The sequence below is a fragment of the Orcinus orca genome, chromosome X, assembly GCF_937001465.1.
Source record: "Orcinus orca chromosome X, mOrcOrc1.1, whole genome shotgun sequence".
Classification (NCBI taxonomy): Eukaryota; Metazoa; Chordata; class Mammalia; order Artiodactyla; family Delphinidae; genus Orcinus; species Orcinus orca.
This window is the reverse complement of record NC_064580.1, coordinates 15,343,984-15,357,870: the sequence shown is the minus strand read 5'-3', so window position 1 is coordinate 15,357,870 and position 13,887 is coordinate 15,343,984. Positions and strand designations below refer to the sequence as shown.

The window sequence follows — 13,887 nt, the reverse complement described above, 5'->3', positions numbered from 1 at the left end:
GGATGGTGGACTTCCAGAAGCGCATCATTGGATCCCAGTTAAGAACTGCCAGACAGGAGATTTTAAAGCCCCACCCAACCTCTAGAAGTCTGTAGCTCCATTACACAGCTCTAGGCTGGACAGTATTTTTAGCATTTACTAGTTCATTAGGCATTTTAGCTTCCAAGATCATCTCAGGACAGAGGTGTGGGACAGCCCTCAAACATCTACTCCCTCTCCCAGATCTTTCCTGCTCTCCTGTCCTCCTGAGTTATACCCTGGTTAACATTATTTATATCTAACAAATACTTATTAGCACATACTATTATATGTGGCAGACACCTATATTTAAAAAATTAATGTGTTTAATCCTTGCAAAAACCCTACGACATAAGATAGTATTGTCATTTCCATATTATAATTGAGAAAACCAAGGGACAGAGACGTTAAATAATTTGCCCAAGGTCATTGAGTTAGTAAGTGGTGGATCTGGGTTTCAAACCCAGCAATCTGACTCCAGAGTCTGTGCTTTTAACCACTGTGACTGTTTCTAAAGTATTAGGGTAATGGAGATTTCAAAACAAAAACCATTCTGTGAAAATTCTTCAAGTTGTATACTTATGATTTGTGCATATTTCTGTGTGTATTATACTTCAGTTTTAAAAAATTACTTTACAAATCTGTGTCGATTGGGAATACTTTTGGCAGCAAGAAAAATCTCTTGAATAGTGGACTAAACCGGAGGGGTATTTCGTGTTTATTTAACAAGGAAGTAGGTGGTCTCAGGGTTGATTTGGCAGCTCGGTTGCATCGCAGTGACTCAGACTCTTTCCAGTTTCCCTTTTGCCCATCTTCAGTGTCTGGCAGTGTCTCTCCTCCTGGTCACAGGTGGTTACTATGTCTCCAACCACCACATCTGTATAGGAAGGGATGGGCAGTGAAGGAGGTCTCCTCACATACTTCTCTCCTCTCCTTTTGCAAAACCTCCTGGCACACTTTCCCATTCGTCTCATTGGTCAGAATTAGGTAACATGGCCACTTTCGTATAAGGGAAACCGGAAACATGAGTCTGACTTTTCCAAGCCCCTATGGGCTGTGATGGAGAAGGGAGAAGGGGTGGGAATAAACACTGTATCTCTCAACAGTGTCTGCTACACAGTCCCTAGGTAAAAACACTTCTGCACTGAGACAGGAGGAGAGGAATGGAAGTGAAGGGAAAGCCTTCTTTGAGATCAAAGGTAGCCAATTACTATTTTTTTCCTCTAGATTAAAAAAAAGCCTCATACTGATTCCTTGAGAAGATATAGAATATAGCTGCTAGTGAAAACTATCTGGAATGGCAGATTTGAAAGTCTCTGCCGTCAAATTGGAACGATGAGCTCTTAACCAGTGGCTTAATTTGAATCTTTGAAAAATGGCCATTTCATTACTTTCTTTAATGGAGTATACATCCAATTTCGCGTGTCTCCTGAACACCAGGCTAGGTTTAGCCAGAGGGTGCAAGTTTTTCAACCTTCTACTAATTCTTGCACATTTTTAGCGGTTAAAATGCCTAAAGGGACTACCATTCCAGTAGGAGGAGAAGAGCGGTTGGTTAAGCGGTCTTGTCCACAGCTTTGTACCTGAATGACAACGATCCTTCCTCTGTTCACATTATCTACTAAACTCCTTAAAATTCCTGTCTGTGGAGAGAACCATTTTCCTGCAGCCTTCAAGAACCCTATCACCACAGTGTTTGGTTTGTGGGGTTTTGTCTTAGTTTAAATTCACCCAGAAGATGATGTCAAGATGAAGGATTCTGGTATAAATAGTTTCTTTGGGTGAGGAAGGAAACACTGGTGGGAGAATGGGAAAGTGATACCGGGAAGGGAAAGCAGTGAATAGAGTGCCCCAGGACCAACGCAAAATCTCCAAGTTTCTATTTGTATGCAGTCAGCTTACAATGAAGGAGCACTAATGAAGTTTCAGAAAATTACAGGTGATGCTGGGATTCCTTTGCCTGTCAACTCCTTCCATGTCCCAGTCTCTACTCAGGAGGCCTTAGAAACTTCCAAAGACAACCTGGGGGTCGCAGTCACAGAGCAGCGGCAGGAGTCTTTGGAAGATTTCATTGCTAGAACGTGTTCTCCTTCAGCAGACGTCATTTCTGGAACTGGAAGTCAAAGAAAAGAAGAGGAATTACCTAGAAATAGCAGGTCTTCTTCAGAGAAAATGACCAAAGCATAATATACGAAAAACTACTCCGCTAAGAAACAACCTGGGAAGGACCTGCATTCCTGCTCTGACTCACCTGTAAAGCAGAAAAGCAAAGGAATTGGGCAAAATAATTCTTTGCTTAATGAACCAGTTAGAAGTGAGTCTTCGAAAAAACACATTTCTGTTAAGAAAGAGAGTACAATAGTGATTGTTTCATCAAAGACAACTAAAAGTAAACTCAGTCTACTAGAACATTCTGAAAGTGATACTCTTGGATCTGACTGTGAGTTCCCAGAAAGCATCCATATTCCATCACGCCTAACGTAGGTCTAAATCCTATGTTTACTTGTTGCATTACCAAGCAAATTACCATGTCGACTGAGTGGAACTTGATGTCTCTGGGAAATTCTGAGGAGATAGCGTAAAACACATAGTTTAGGGTTCTTCTACCTGAGGGTAAGAGAGCTGGGGTATTTATATACCAACTCCCCAGTATTACTGGAGGAGGCTCCTTCCAAATGGCGTTAATTCCCTGGCATTTCTGTCCTGCCACACAGGCAGACAAATCTTCTGACTTCAGTGGCTACAGATAGCCCTCAGACAAAGAAAGGTAGGTGCTGGCATTTGGAAGTGGTGAAGGTAAGGGGATGTAGATTTCTTAGAATTAGAGTCCAGAGCCCTCCGCTCTTCCTTCCTTCTCCTCATTTTATAATCAAAGTAAATATGGTCCAGATACGTAAAGTCTCACACCTAGGCAGTGGCTGGACTACAGTGAGAACCCAGTTCTCTCACCTTTTCATCTTAGATTCTTTCATCCTCACCATGTTATTCACAAACCAGTGGGGTATACTTAAAATAATAAAAGATTATTGCTCGGTTGAATTATCATGAAATTTAGAAAATACTTTTTCTTTGTGTAATATTAAGAAAATATAATCTTTAGGGACTTCCCTGGTGGTCCAGTGGGTGAAACTCCGTGCTCCCAATGCAGGGGGCCTGGCTTCCCTCCCTGGTTGGGGAACTAGATCCCGTATGCATGCCGCAACTAAAAGATCCTGCGTGCTGCAACTAAGACCCGGCGCAGCCTAAATAAATAAATAAATAAGTTAAAATTAATAAATTGGTTATGGAACAAAGTAAAAATAATCACAAACACTCCTTTCTCTGTACATATCCCTCTTGGATGTTAGATGATCTTCCCACAGCTGCGAGCAAGACTGTTCTCAGTTCTGGGTCCTTCTGCTCTGCCCTTTGGATATTCTCTAAGGTCTTCTACTTAAAGTTTGTCCATTTGACTATTAAATACAAGAGCATGTGATGTAGCCAGCCCCATCCTCTTGTAGCACTACTAGTGCTTCTTAAAAATGCAATGAGGAAAGAATTTGCAAAACCTTCTAGTCCCACAGGGAACTGAAGAAACCCTGCAGGTGGAGCTCTAAGATATGGGAGTGTTTAGGAAAATCTAAGGGAAGAAAAAAGCTCAGCTTCACAAGAAGGTCTGAAGTAGAACATTTGGCCACTGTTTCTCTCCACACGCTCTACTCTCCGAGCTACAGAGACTGTTCTTCACACACTTCCGGGAGCTCCTAGGGCTATTCAGCATCTCTGCTCCATTCTGATTTTCCTCCTTTTCTCTAATCTTCTTTTCATCTCACTCACCCATTTCTCCTACTCTAGGAAGGGCTTAATTCTGGCTCAGAGATCAAAATAATTGGAATAGAAGCAAGGTGTTCAGACTGACCTCTCTTTGTTAAGTAGGTTTTGACATCTTTGTACCCAGAGGTTCATGGCTGGATCTTCCAACTGAAATGATTTAGAAAGAACTCCTCATCAGCTTCTCTTTCTTTTGCTTAAATCGTGGAATAATATGCATAATGTAAAGTGTGAAACTTTCAGGTGTACAGCTCAGTGAATTTTAACAGAGTGAACACATCCAGGTAACCACCACCCAGGTCAAGGTGTACATTATCAGCACCGAGAAGCCTACTTCGTATGTCCCCAGTCATTACCAGCACCCCCAAAGTAAAGATAATCTTTCACCATAGATTAATTTTGCATATTTTTGAACTTCATATAAATGGAACCACACAACATGGACCCTTGTGTGTCTGGCTTCTTTTGCTCAATGTCAGGTCTGCAAGGTCGTCCTTGTGGCTAGGTCATCCATGGTGCATCTGTGGTGTTGTGAACAGAAGTGATTTATTTCTTTTTTCGTTGCTGTGTAGTATTCAAGTGTGCGAATCAACTACAAGTTATCCATCCATTGGGATCGTTTACAGCATTTTTAGTACTGAATTTCATGAGGTCATTGGGACGGGATGAGATCATAATTATATTTAGACATTTACGCCTAAACACATTCATTGGCAGGTTGACAATGGCCTGTCAAGTCTATTTATTTAGCTAACATGTATACGGAGCTTACTGTGTGTCAAGCACTGACCTAAGTGCTTTATAAATGTATACTCATTTCGCTTTCATACCGACACTCTGAGGTAGGTCACTATTATTGTTCCCATTAAACAGATGCAGAAGCTTAGACACGGATTGGTCTGGTTAAGTCACTGCCTAAAGTTACATAGCTAATCCAGCAGACAAGAAAGTTCTGGCCAGTGGAACTGCCTTAGATCATGTCTCTACTGTGCCCCTTGGATGTGTTCTATTACAGCACCAAGAACATTGTAGTATATGTCTTTATTTACCTCTCTTTTTGCTCCTCTGGACCATGAGCTGGAGTGCAGCTCCTGTGTCTTATTTTTGCCAGTGTTGGTTCAATGGACAAGCCAGGGGCTTTGCTGAAGTAAATGCTTGTATGAGGAGGGAGTTTAGTGTGAGGCAATGAGCTCATGGGCACCTTTTGTTAAAGTGCCTCAAATTTCTTTATATTTTCCTGGTGAAAACTGGGGGAGCAGGACTAGGGAGGAGAGCAGGAAAGGGGAAGAGGAGAGAGGGGGTGTCGCCCGTCGCTTGTGGGTCAACCATGCAAACTGCTCAGTAACCAGAGGAGAGAGTGAGGACGGAGAGCCTGGAGCTGTGCTGAGCACTAGAAATAGAACAGGAGCCACGTGTGTAATTTTAACTTTTTTAGAAGCCGCATTTTAAAAAGGGAAAAAGAGGTGAAATTAACTCTAATAATATATTTTATTTAACCCAGTATATCCAAAACAGTGTCATTTCAAAATGTGATCAATGTAAGAATTATTAATGATACATTGTAGATTCTTTCTCACTAAGTCTTTGGAATGTACAACACCCCTTAACTCGGATCGGCCACGTTTCAAGTGCTCAATGGCTACCTGTGGTTACTGGCTACTGTGCTGGACAGTGTAGGCCTAGAGCCTCGCGACTCAAAGTGTGGTCCTTGGACCAGCAGCATCACAAATGGAAGTTTGCTAGAAATGCAGAATCTCGGGCTCCATCCCAGCCTTACTGAATCAAAACCTGCCTTTTAAAGAGCTCCTGGGGTGGGGACTTCCCTGGTGGTCCAGTGGTTAAGACTCTGCACTCCCAGTGTAGGGGCCCCGGGTTCGATCCCTGGGCAGGGAACTAGATCCCGCATGCCGCAACTAAGAGCCTGCATGCCACAACTAAAAGATTCCAGCATGCCACAACCAAGATCCCCCGTGCCGCAACTAAGACCCAGCGCAGGCAAATAAATAAATAAGTATTTAAAAAATAAATAAATAAAGAGATCCTGGGGTGATTCGTTTGCACATCAAGGTTTGAGAAGCCGACCTAGTGATCAGCTGCATTGAAAGGGTATTTTCTAATGAATGGCAGAGAATTCCCTAACCCTGAACTTACAAGCACAGGGTCTCTAACTTCATTTGTTAACTTCCCTCCCTCTTTCCTTCCCTCCCTCCCTCCCTTCCGTCCTTCCTTTCCTGCTTCCTTCCCTCTGCTGGTTCCGGTTCCCACATTACAAAGACTTTTGCAGTCGATACCGCCCCTTCTCTCAAATGACAGTGCCAAGCTATGAAATTCTGCCAGCTCATCCTTTGTGAATGAAGGGAAGTGGATTCAGCCGCAGTCCTATCTCTCTGCCATTATCCTGTATTAAATGTCCTTCAGTTAGTGTGTGCTGCGGGTCCCCTGCGAGACCCCCCTGCTGGTTTATGGCACTTATGCATTAGCCTCATTGGTTACCAAACATCCCTATTATTAAGCCTTTAAAAGCCAGTCTTGTTCACCTGCCAGTCCTTTAATTTCCTTTTCCATCTCCTGGACGACTTTCCCAGATGGAATTTTTGTGAGTCTCTCCACATCCATCTTCTCTTTTATCTTGCAGGAATTTATTTCCTTGCAGCCCTCTCTTCTTTCTCTTCCTTTCCCTTTCTCTGTCCCATTCTTCCTCTCCCCCTACAGTGTGCTGTCTTTCTGCAATTTTTTTTTTTTTTTTGTGGTACGCGGGCCTCTCACGGTTGTGGCCTCTCCCGTTGCGGAGCACAGGCTCCGGACGCGCAGGCTCAGTGGCCATGGCTCACGGGCCCAGCCGCTCCGCGGCATGTGGGATCTTCCCGGGCCGGGGCTCGAACCCGCGTCCCCTGCATCGGCAGGGGGACTCTCAACCACTGCGCCACCAGGGAAGCCCTCTGCAATTTTTTAATACCGCTCTCTCTCCCCAAGAGAAGGTAATTACTTGGTTGAGAACAGGTTGGTTATAGCTATGTATGCATTCACCAAGCTGGAGCCTCGTCAGCAAAGCTGTTTCCAGCCCCTGCTGGCTCAAGCGACATTTGGCAAGTCATCGCTTTCCAACCCCATCCAATTGTTCCTGCCAATTTGATGAAATTGTGAAGCAGGTTGCAATATTGGCAGTTTGAAAATGGATACTGCAGAGAGTTATAGAACCATAATTTGAAAACTTGTTTTTGTATAACTTGTCCACCTTACCTGTTTGTTTTTAAAGAGCAGTGCGATACAGTTTTAGCAATGTCTGTATAGTATTAAGCTTGAATTTTTAGAGAGAAAATTCAGGATGCAGATAGAAATGCTCAGCCCATGGGAATGTGCTTTATTTTCAAGTTGACATTTCACCAAGGATGCAATGGAAGCTTTTCATTTTGTTCTCCTTGCTCTGGTGTCTCGGGTTGCCTATAGTAGCAAACAGCCAACGATGGCTGGTGGGCCAAATCCACCTGCCTCCTATTTTTGTATGGCCAGTAGCTAAGAGTGGTTTTTACATTTCTCAATAATAGGGAAAAAAAAACCACAAGTATTTTGTGACACCTAAAAACTACATGAAATTCACATTTCAGTGTCCATAAATCCAGTTTTCTTGGTCACACAGCCATGGCATTCATTTATTGTCTATGGCCGCTTTCGAGCTATAATAGCAGAGTTGAGTGGTTACGACAGACTTTATGGCCTGCGAAGCCCCAAATATTTACTCTTTGCTGCTTTGCAGACAAAGCTTGCTGACCCCGTGTCGTGTGAGCACCGATTCCTAACTTGGGCTGTATCTGGGGAGCTTTAAAAATACAAATGCATGTGTCTTGCCCCTAAACATACTGAGTTAATTGTTTGGGGTGTATCATTTGGTCATTTAAAAAACTCCGGGTGATTCTCATTTGTGGCTGAGGTTCAGAAAGAACCACATAAGCCAATATAAGGAGATGTAAAACTTCTTTCATTCATGACGATTCGAGGACCTAAAGAATATTTACTCCCTTACCTAGCATGGAAATACTAACTTCATTTCCTCTCCTTACGCTTATCGGGCTGTTTCTGATTCTTGCCCGCTTGCCTAGCTCTGATTTCTTTTCTTTTGACTGTCTGAGTGTCTTTTTTAGCTCACATGTTTCCAAACACCATCGAAGAAAAGCAAGGAAAACAAGGTTGAATGATGGTCACTCCTAATTTTAGAACCACCTCGTTGGGGCTTTGACGGGTAATTCATGGTTCCTCCGGGTGGAGGAAAGCCATGGTGGCTGATGAGTGCATAGCTGAGAAAGTTCCTTCTTCCCTGACCACCTAGCAACATTCCGTTCACCCCTCTTCGCAGGTGAAGCTTAAGAACTGACCGCTTATGAAACCCTTTCTGTCCACTCCCCACTCCAGACCTGGCAGAATTGTCCCCTCCAGCCTCTGCATCCCCACTGCAACGCCCATGGACTTTTCCCCCACCAGCTGGGACACCATCTGCATTTACTGGTTTTATATGCCTTTCTCCCTCCACTGAAGTGTTGTTTGCTTGAGGGTAGAGCCATGTCTCATTAATCTCTGTGGCCCTTGCTCCCAGCAGCGTGCTTATTATCCATTAGGTACTCAGTAAATATAACGAAGGAGGCAAGGAAGTAATGAAGTTCTGTTTCCTCAGGAATTCAAGGTGTTTCCTGAAATGCCTGTATCGGTACTGGCAGTTGCAGGCTGGAAACATAATGTGTTGTTGGAGACGGCACCTTAAGGCAAATCACTATAAGATGAACTCGTGGTTTTAGCAGAAAGCTTTGCTGGAGAACACCAACATGGCAAGGAGAATCATTGGGATCTTTATTGAATAGTATCAAATTAAATGGGACCAGCCACCACACTGAAGACCAGGCTTCACTGAAGATAGGACTGTTCCAGAGAGGGGCTCGTCAGGGGTCCAGAGTGGCCCCACTGGAAAGCCTGCTTCGCTCAGGAGAAATTCTTGGCAATTACCTGTAATGAATTCAGCTAAAATCGTACCCATCCTTTGGTTTGAACCAGCCCTCTGAATTCCGGCTCAAATGGTCAACTTGCCCTCTCTCTGAATCTTCAGTTCACCTCTATATACATCTCTACTGTTTTTCCTCTCCAATGGTCTAATTACTCTGTGAGGTGAGAGATCATGTCACTTAATTCACCACTGAATACCTGTACAAAACATGGTGCCAAACACATAGTGGGCGTGTGACAAATAATTGTTGATTGAATGAATGAACGAATGAATCTGCAGGACTCAAAGCTCCAGTTTCTTTCATCTGCTGTGGTGGGTCATGGTGTTCAACCCCCCAACATCCAGACCACTTCAACTGCTGAGTCTAAGTTCCAGATGTTCTTAACCTTGGGCCCACAGACCCTTAATTGGTCCATGGATAAAATTTGAGGGGTCTGTGACTGTGCATGGAAAAAATACCTCTTTATTTTCACTAATCTTTAACTGAAACATAGCTTTTCCTTTCATTATAAATGTAGGCAACAAACCATAGTAGTATATTAGCAGGAGCTATGATTTTTGTCACCAGTGGAATCCTTTACGCTCATCAGCAATTCAGAATTATTGTAGCAATTATATCTACCACCAGATTTTGTTATTTAATGTGTTAATAAAGAAGCACACATACTTATATCATGAATGTATTGAATGACCAAATTAATCTTAATTAACCTGAATGAATGCGTTAAAATGCTAATAACGTTATTTCCAGATAACTGGATTTCTTTTTGTTCTATGTATTTTACTTTATATGTTTAAAAAATTCTTAAAAAGAGTCCCTAGGCTTCACCACACTGCCATAGGATTCCCTGGCACAAGCAAGGTTAAAAATCCTTATCTAGTGCTGGTTATAGAGGTGGACCCACTTTGTAAAAAATGCATCAATCTATACACATATTTTGAGGTATATTATACTTCAGTAAAATGTTTTTTAAAAATTGGTCTGAACCAATCATGGCAATCCCATATGAGTAATTAATTTAATAAAGGGTATATGTCCCAGTCTGGGCCAATGAGACATAAGAGGAAATTCTGCCACGGAGACTGGAAAGGAGACACAGAGAGAGAAGTCTCCTCTTGACCTGGACTTCGTTGTATCTGCATGTTATATCTGGGGCTGCTGTGGCCATCCCACAGAGGTGGACAAAGCAGAGTGGAGCTGGAGATACAACATAATGTGCTTGGAGTCTGCCCTGACTCTGGACACCTTGTGATTGGGCTAACATATTTTCTCATTGTTTAAGTCAAGTTGAGAGCCATTTTCCATTACTTGCAACGCTGTGCATCCTTACTGATGCACAGGTGTGAACACAGAAAAGTGAACAGTTCTACTCATACCATACACGGACAACACAAACACAAGCATGATCAGTCCTCATAAAATTAATAAGATCATTTTCCTCCAATGCTGAGTGTAAAACATTTACCAAGCATGGATGATGGCCGAGTCTCCTATAAACAGCCTCACAGATTCTGCTTCCAATATGGGATAGGTTTTCAGCTCAAGAGCTGATTCCCTGCTGGCTACTGATCTCCTGTTCACACCTTAGTGCATGGAGCTTGGGTGACCACCCATGGACCACAACCTGACTGACCACACAAGTAAGCAGCTGACATGCACTGATAGAATAGTCTGGGCCCTATTCAGTATCCATTCAAATTCCCTTTTGTGACATTGGCATTATCCAAACTTTGATGTTCCTCTCTGGTCCCTGGACTTGGAAAGCTGTCTGACATCCTCTACTGTATCAACTGTATTAATATTCTCAAAGAACCGACTTTTAGCTTCATTGATTCTTCTCTATTGTTTTCTATTGTCTTGATTTCCTTTCTCACCTTTATTATTTCCTTCCTTCTCTCTTCTCTGGATTTGATTTGTTGTTCTTTAACTTTTTGAAATGGAAACATAGATCATTGATTTTCAGCCTGTCTTTCCTAATACATGCTTTTAAAACTATAATTTTGCCTCTGTGCCCTTCTCTATCTACACCTATAAGTTTTGATATGCAGTATCTTTCCTTATCAGTCCAAAACGTTTCTAATTTCCGTTGTGATTTCTTCTTTGACTCATGGATTATTTAGAAGTGTATTGCTTAACTTTCAATCAGTTTTGAATTTTCTAGTAATCTTTTTGTTATTGATTTCTAGCTTAAGATCACTGTGATCAGAGAATATATGTACTCTGAATGATTTCCATCCTTTGAAATTTGTTGAGACTTGACGACCCAGTATATAGTGAATTTTGGTAAACGTTCCTTGTGCACTCAAAAAAGAATGTGTGTTTTGTTACTATTGGGGACTGCCCCTGTTTTGAACCTCTCTCCATACTTCGTTACAGTTTTGACTGTTCTATCTTTTCAGGCTCCGTATCTCCTGCAATGGGACTCCCTGCTGAGCATTCCCTCATCTCCAACACCAAGGCCACTGAATGCCTCCTCACCCACATTCAGGTGAGTTGCATGGAATTTGGACAAGCAGTGCCTTTTCTCTAGTTCTTAGCAGGCAATCAGGGCAATCACCCTGCATCAGGGAGAATTACCTTAGCACTTAGATCTAGAAATGGAGCAATATCTTGAGAAACTGCTTCACTTCCACAGAGAGTGATCCAAATATCCACCTCCCACATAAAGACACGCTTCCACATATACACACAGTCTCTGTCTGGGGCTAGGTGGCGAGTGTCACAAATGCCCATGGAGGGGGTGTGCTTGGGGAACTCGGGCTCTAGCCCATATATGACTGCCACTTATGCAAGACAAAGTACACGTGGCAGCGGCCACGTGGTTATTGCAAATGCCTCTGGGCGGCTGTTACATTGAAACCTAAGGATAAACTGAAGCAAAAGTAGATCCTGCATATATGTTTTCCACAATCAGAATAACTTAGGATAAAATGGGCACAAACGGTGAGTCAGTGCCGGAGAGAATAACGAGAGAAGAAAAATAAGGGAGCTAAAGTAGATGACAAAAGATCAAGACGCTGCCTAGAGCGATATTAAGGAGACTGAGGCAAAGCAAGTTAGGGGCTCACAACTTCATTTCTACGGAGGCAGATGTACGGAAGATGGGTTCCTGATGTGCGTGACCATGGAGACCTCAGGTCAGAATCAAATCTCTGTGATCTCACTTGATGGGACTTGGGAGGGGATGACAGAAATGGTTGTGGGTAGTCAAGGATTTTCCCTTCATAGCTGACACACAAATTCACTTCTCTGTACAGGTTTAGGGAGCAAGCAGTTAGTCCAGGGTACGAGTGGGTCTTTCTTCCTGAGGGGAAACTTAGAAGAGAGAGATTAATGGGACAAACTCCAGTCTCCATTGCTGCAGTTGGACTTGGGGCTGCAAGTGGTATTTGCTATCTTCCTGTTCCACCGTCCTTTCTCAATTCCCTTCACTCTCAGCTACCGTCTCTTCTGGTCTCAATGGCTTGCCCGGTAACGTGATCGCCTCGGTAACTACTCCCTTCTCAGACTGAGCTTGATGCACGTGTCTATTCACAGTCACAGTCGGGTGAGGGAGTACCACAAGGTGGGCACACGGATCACCTGGGCGCCACGTGTGTTGCTCCTTGCCCTTGCTGTGTGAAAGTAGCCCAACCTTCTCCTGCTGACCAGGGTCAATTACCCCGTAGAATGGTGACTCATTATTTGCTTGCTGGACCTAGGACACAGGGAACACAAGGGGACAGGTGTAGCTTGCTATGTCTTCTAAAGGGGAACTGTGGTGGCGAGAGTATGCCCCCTTTGGGACATACTCATCGAGAAGAGCCCAAAGTTGAAGGGGTGGGAAGCACAAAGTCCCCCAGTGGGTCACTGGCAGTAATGGCAAGTGGAATCACTCCTACTTCCATTTCTTGGTTCACAGATCCATGGGCTTTTCCTGTGGGGGTGTAGTGCCATATCAACGCCTCTGTTTCGGTGTGTATACTGAATCCTGGAGGATGGCACTCCATCCTTGCCGGGCCTTGCCTCTGAGCTGGCGTTTCAGCTGTACCTTCAGCGGGCAGTCCTATTGCTCTATGATGTCCAGTTGTGTTCTGAATGGTACAGTGTGTAATACAACCAGTGCCTCCCATGATTATGAGTCCACTGTCCCACCTCCTGTGCTGTGAAATGAAGCGTCCTGGTCAGATGCTATGTTAAATGCTGTCAGGCATTTTGTAAGCCCCTGAATAGTGGAGCTGGTTGAGGCTGTGCAGGCAGATAAGGCAAACCCATATCTGGAATAAGTATCTATTTCTGTGAGAATGAACAGCTAGATTTTCCAGGATGGAGGGGACTCACATGAAGTCAATTGCTATCAGGTGGCCCATCAGTCTCCTTAAGGAAAAGTGCTATATTGGAGGCTCAGCATTGGTCTACGGTGCTAACAGGTTGGGCAACTGAGGTGGCAATAATAGATTCCTGCTGGGCGCCTGTGTGACCTCCATCTCTGACACTATGGTTACCCCATTGTTTCCATTGTGCCAATTCTGTGGTGGCTAATGATAAAAGCTGGATGGCATCAGTTAGCTGGATCATTTTGTTTACTTGGTTGTTCAGTGCCTTGTCTCCACGATCGATGCTTTCTGGTGGGTGTTAACCTGAGAATCATGGATCTTCACACTTTGTACCTACTTCCATATGTCCATCCACATGCCAGAATTAGTCACCAGGCTCACCTAAACACAAGGGAGCCAAGAAGTGTATTCCAACTCATATGCTCAGAAAATAGAGAGCAGGAAATATTTGGAGAATAGCAGTAATGACTACCACAGCCTGCATTTGTTATACTCTGCTAGAAGTGTCTCAAGGCATGTTCTTTCTCTAATATTCTACAGTTTTAGAGAAAGTAAATGTTTACTTACAGCTTTCTTTCTTCCTAGAATCCAAGCAATGTTTCCTTAGGGCTGGGTCAGAGACAGTATAACTCTTGAATTTTACTCGCAACACTATTCCCTTATACTTTGTTACTGGTAAAATTATGTGATTCCTGGTGATTTTTGTCCTGTTACGGAGGGATTTTTTAAAAGCAGCTGTTCAATACTCATAC

The 13,887-nt window shown here is 43.4% G+C and overlaps 1 protein-coding gene across 1 annotated transcript in view; it reads left to right on the top strand.

Annotated features, from left to right (window-relative positions):
• The first annotated feature begins 11,223 nt into the window (after positions 1-11,223).
• The window catches only part of RAI2 (retinoic acid induced 2), a 218,645-nt gene continuing 215,981 nt past the window's right edge, over positions 11,224-13,887 (top strand). The window contains exon 1 of the mRNA XM_049704759.1: positions 11,224-11,307. The gene's annotated coding sequence lies outside the window, so the exon portion shown is untranslated. The remainder of the gene's footprint in view (positions 11,308-13,887) is intronic.